Below are 6000 nucleotides of genomic sequence, written 5' to 3'. Positions count from 1 at the left end.
AAATTAATTTATTATTTAAAAAAAAACAAAAAAAAAAAAAAAAAAAAAAAAAAAAAAAAAAACAGCACAAAAACCCCATGAACTGTTCTAACATTCTTCTTAGAGATCAGAAGCACAGAAATTTTTTTTGTTTTTGCTTCCTTGTTTCTTCTCAATCCATATATGGACATACATAGGTTTAAGAGGGCTCATGGCCCCCTTAAAATGCATTTCGTCTACTGAAAAAAAGCAAGGTGAGGCAAAAATCTTAACAGGATGTGCTTATTTTATCTTTCTGACTTAGAAGAACATATTTAATTGGTTTTACTACACTTATCATTCAATTCCTATATTTCTTTTGACCAGATCTTTGTTTTGAAACATAACAGCAAGAAGAAACTTTAAATATTCATACATAATTTATTGCAACTCAGTAAATATCTATCCAGCTGCATGCACATCTTAAATATATTCATGGATGGACAGATATGTGACTCATCCAGTTTGTTTGGTTGTTTTTTAATCATTCTATTATTTGCTTGTGTGATAGAGATTAAAAAAATCTCTCAAAAAAGAAATGACTAATTAAATGCAAGTAACAGGAAAACAACATACAAATGATTTTCACTTAAATAGAGCTGCAAACGGTAGCTTTAAATCAGAATTATAGAAAAATCTCTGCTTTTCAAAACACAACTTCAGTTGTTCAAGTGATGCTGAACCTTAGCATTAGTCTGTTTTGATCCCGTTCCACCCTTCTAGTTCAATTTCAACATAAATCGACCAGGGTCTACCTCAAGAGCTTCTTGCACTAGAAATCAATGTTGTAAGAGGTCTAAAAACCTGTAATTCTAGATTAATATTTCATACAATTTCAAAGCTATCTCTCGCAGCTTATTTTATTTATTTGAGCAGTTCTTATCAACTATTAAATTTATGTTGTAGTCAACACATTAAGAAACTAAAATTGTGATTTTTTAGCCTGTTTGGTTTCCCAGCATGAGGGCTAGAACTATTTTGACAAAAATTTCTGAAACTCTGCTATCTCATCCAATCTTAAGATACTGTTTGAAGTCCTGAATTCTCTCAGAGTTTGTGTGTGTGACAGTGACCAGTATAGTTATTGTTTCCAACAGAATTAGGTGGAACTCACTCTGCTGAGCAACCAGACCTTGGTAGGAACATTATTTCTCTCTCCTACTTGAACTACAAGAGGTGCAGTCACAGAAAGGCAGTGAGGAATTCCTGCCTAGATAAAAATAAACATGAGTAACCTAATGAGAATTGCTTCTCTGGAAAGGTGGGAGTCCTGGACACTGGCCCCTGTAATTTTCTTCAGACAGTGTCATTTGTAGAGCTAAAAGTAAAATGAGTTCTTCCTTGGTGCCTCTGGATCTTTCAGAAATACTTTTAATGAAAAATTGTGATGATAATTCAGACATTGAACAGTTTATTTTAATGGAGGTTTTAGAAGCTGTGTGCATTTAAGCTCCTTATTAAAAATACAAATCAGTACACTCAGAATTCCTCCAGTGTTCAGTTTTAACAGAATGCAAAAAAATAGAATCAATAGATACTGTTGCTAGGAAGAAGACTCCAATGACATTTATCTAGATTCTTTTATTGATGCCCCAGTATTTGAGTGTCAATTGCAACTATTTATAAAGAGAATCCATCTCCCTCAGTGCAAACATCAAAATCTTGCTAAAACTAAGCAATGTACAAGATCTTTTTTTAATAAAATGAGAGACTCATACACAGCTATCCAGTTTTCTTTTCCCCCTTCAATTTTCTTTGACAGAACACTTCAGCACTCAAAGCAAAGGGGAGTGCTGCCCTGAGTTCACACGCTTTTAATTTAATCATTGTTGTTCATATGCCAAGGAATACTTAATTTAAAAAAAGTGCTTCCTCTACCTCTCTCTGATTTTTTACCTAAAATATAAATTTTCAAAAATTCCTAAGATAACTTCAAAATTATGGAAAAAAAAAAAATTTGGGAACTGGTGCAGAAGCTTTGGAGAGCTTGTGGTTCAGGGTTGGGGAAAGTATCACAGACTTCAAAAAAACCACTGGTTGGTGGCTCTGTTTTGGGAGGCTGCTGGCTGTTACTGCAAAGGTCACCTCCCAGTCTTTGGAGAAAACAAACATAGTAGTAGGCCCTACAAAGTGTTCAGCTTTAAAGGGACCACCAGCTAGCACAGCTGTTGAGGAGTAATTGTCCTGTGGAGCCTGAAATTTATTCCCTGTTTTAGGAGAGTAAGATGAACGGAATGGATGAAGCCAAATTATGGATACACAAAAACTAGCTTCCTAAAATTGTATGGTGAGCACAGGGTTAGATGCCTCCTTGTGTATGGAGGGAATACCTGTGTGATTGCCACTGTACCACGGGGTCTGTGACTGCCTTATTGAGCAACACTAGTGAGACATATGGAGGGTAGACAGTAGGGTAAGGATGGCTTGGTTCCTTGTTTCTTTCTGGTACAGTTGATTGGCAAAACTATTTGATTTGCATATTGAAATTGCAAGGTTTTAAATCAGAATAGCTTTTTAAAATCTTGAAAAAATTCAATGAGATGAAGAAATCTGAAGCTATAACAGTAAAAATAAATTCTCATAAATCACTCACTCTTATAGAATATTCAGTGCAAAACGGGCTTCATTTTCTAGTTTATTTGGGAAAATTTAACACTGTTTCTGTCTAAGAATAGTTATCACTCAACAAAACCAGATAGCATACATTCAGAGAAGTTGTATTCTAAAAATATTTTCTTTATTAGTTAATCAATGCCTGATCTTACCTAAATGCACCAGAAAACATTACACTTTCATTTTTTTATTGGCTGAGTTACAGGATTTCCTGAGGAAGGCTATATCTGGTTCTGCATGTTTTGCTTATTATTCAGGAGTAAAAGGAAAACTTAATATTGGCCTATGTTAGAGAGATTCCTTTCCATCACTTCCAATTGTACAAAAAAAAAGCCAAAGATACTGCATGTATTAGCACCTTTCAGTTCAGAGAATACACTAGTGATGGAACCAAGTAATTCTGCAGTACAGCTTTGTTTACATATAGATAGATAGACTGGAAAAATTATTTTTCATAGAGGTGGGTACTATCAAAGATTAGCATAGTGTTCCTTATGGCTTCAGGTCTCTTTCATTCATGTCATAGTCCTCAAGCCCTTCTTTTTTTGGCTAAAATTATGTTCATCACATTTCCCTGACTGTATCTGATTTTATTTTTCTGAAAATACATGTTACTTCTTTCCACTGCGCATCTCAAATACCCATCACAGTATTTCCTCTGCCCTTCCTCTGGAGCACCGGTGTTCAGCTCTGTTTTGTGTGAGATTATGTGCTTGTTTTGGATTGGGAAAGATTATTTCTTCTGTTTCCTTTGCTTTTAGCCTTCTTGTCTCTGGTCTTCAAGATCAGGTATTCTCAAAAAGTTATTTATAATTTAAAACAGGAGAGATTTTTCAAAGATCATCCAGGAGCAAGGCTGGCATGTCTGTAACTACAGATGCAAAAAAAAAAAACAAAAAAAAAAACAACAAAACCAAAAAAAACCACTCAGGACATTTAATCGTTAAGACATCACTGACTGGGAAGCGTGCCACCAACATCCACACTTGATGCACATACATTGTCTTTTGGCTATCTACAGCAATGCCCATCTGTTTCAATGGCACAGTGCCCACTTATCAGCTAGTTGGACAGTTCCAGTATGCAGAAGTGCCAAATAAAGGTTTTGCATCAGTAGCCTGTGTAACCCTGAAAGTGCCATTTATTTTGTAGAAGGAAGCGATAGCGCTGAGATACTAATAGATACTAATATGTCTGGTGTAATTTTTTTTGCATTGACAGAAGACGGTTTTGCCAAATCTATTTTTATCTCTTTCAGAAAAAAGATACTGGTAGACAAAGACAGCAATATCTACAAGTAAGACGCTGATGAGTAAAAGCATTACAAAATAAATCCAGGCATAAAATAAAGGACTAAAAGTTTATCTTAAAATAAATTTCACACAGTATGTTAAAGTAGGAATATATTTTTGATATCCTGCACTAAGTAACAGTACATATCACTAAAACAAAGGACAAAAAACCTTGAAAAAGTACAACTTCATCTCGTTTTGCTCATTTCAAAACACTCAGAACAAAGAAAGGTCTGCAAATGCAGGACCTGGATTACACTGAGAGTAATTCAGAATTCAAACAGATTACTTTAAGGCAATATGTTTAGAGGAATGAAACTTAATGCTCACAGAAGTGTAGCACTTTTTCAGTTTGTTACATGATTTTACTCAACCTTTCAGAAGAAATTAAGATTTTCCTCCTAGTTGCATGTCACAGGATCACAAACTTCCCTGGAAACCTTAACTGCATCAGAACAAATAGCAATAATAGGATAATACTGGATGTAGGTATAAAGGTAAAGGTAGAAGCTGCAGCTATTTAGAATATGAAATTTTTTCACATTAGTAGTTCATAGTAAAATAATCTTTTACTTATTCGGGCATTAAAAAAATCTTACACCTGAATATGAATTTAATGGGAAATTGTTCATGGAAATATCTACTGCCAGTGAAAGAACAACAAAAAAAGGAACACGGTACTAATCATAAGGTGAAAGCAGCTAGTCAAAGTAGCTTTGACAAGAAATATTTGCAACATCAGCCGATTATTTTCAACAAATATATAAGAACAACAACAAGTGATAAATCAAAGTTCTGAATTCTGAGGATCATTGCTGATAAAAAATAGGAAAAGGAAAAGAAAAAGAAAAATAAAGTTCTGGGGTTCTATCTGTTGTTAAACTACTTGGAGAGCACAGAAGTCAAATTTTGTTTTGGATGAGTCCACATATTAATAAAATATAGTAAGTACTCCATAGAAGTCTTTAGTCTTCAAATTAAGTAAGTCATCACAAAGGAGTTAAACTTCAAGTGGAATCCTCACCTCAGAGCCTGCATGCAATTTTGGTCACCGCAGTATATGAACACAGTTATAGAACTTTTAGAGAGCATCCAAAGGAGGGCTACAAAGACAGTAAAGGGGTTAGAAGGCAAAGTGTATGAGGAGCAGCTGAGGCCACTTTGCCTGTTCAGCCCAGAGCAGTGGAGGCTGAGGGAGACCTACAGTTCCTCACAAAAGGAGTAGAGAGTCTTTGCTTAGCTTTGAGGGAGCTGTTGAATTTCCTGTCCTTCAGGGATTCCTCCCAACCCAGTTTTTCCCCTGACTCTTTGATTGTTACATATCTTTCTCATCATCATGACCCTACACACAGTTTAGATGGAAAATCATATCCACTATGTTCATAAACACTCAGTGTGACACAGACCCTTTTCTGAGCACTTCTCAGAAAGAAAATGGCAAGTTGTTGAAAAGATGGTAAGAAAGGTCAACAGTGAGGGAATAAACAGCTGATGCTTCAAGTGGAGTGGGAATATACCTAGATGTGAAAATGGTATTTGGTGACATTAGCAATGAAAATCACGGTAGCTCCCACAGTGTGGTGAAACAGTGATGCAACATTCATTGCAGCCACTCAACCAGCCATGCAAAAATCAGAGCACAATAAGCCAAGAATCTTCACTAGTGCCCCTAGCACTGCCACATTAGAGAGTCTGTGATGACAGTTTTATGACAGGAGACAACAGCATGACAAACTGATAACTTTGACTGGAAAAGAAATGATTTTTTTTTTTTTTTTTAAAGAGTCTGGATTGAACTACTCGAAATTCTGTGAAGTATAACAAAAATAAGTTTCTCTTCCTCTCCAGTGGTATCTTAAAGTGCCAGATAAAGTACGTAGTCTTCCTGATTTACAGAAATAAGCACTGACATACACAGAAGAATACTGTCTTTTTATTATTATTATTGTTGCCTTCAGTTTAATGGGATAATATTGCAACTATTGGAGGGGAAAGAAAAAAGTAACTATGCGAGCTAAAGTTCATACTTATGTTTCATGAATAAATTACAATACGCTACTGGCCTGATTGCCTGGAT

General features: G+C 35.3%; 1 protein-coding gene across 1 annotated transcript in view; it reads right to left on the bottom strand.

The window, feature by feature from the left end:
* The window catches only part of NKAIN2 (sodium/potassium transporting ATPase interacting 2), a 289894-nt gene that overhangs the window by 238080 nt on the left and 45814 nt on the right, over nucleotides 1–6000 (bottom strand). The gene's annotated exons all lie outside the window — the stretch shown is intronic.

This window comes from Centrocercus urophasianus, unplaced genomic scaffold (genome assembly GCF_019232065.1).
Source record: "Centrocercus urophasianus isolate 14NV4802_14NV808 unplaced genomic scaffold, USGS_Curo_1.0 seq_10, whole genome shotgun sequence".
In the NCBI taxonomy this organism is placed as follows: domain Eukaryota; kingdom Metazoa; phylum Chordata; class Aves; order Galliformes; family Phasianidae; genus Centrocercus; species Centrocercus urophasianus.
This window is presented reverse-complemented; position numbering and strand designations above follow the sequence as displayed.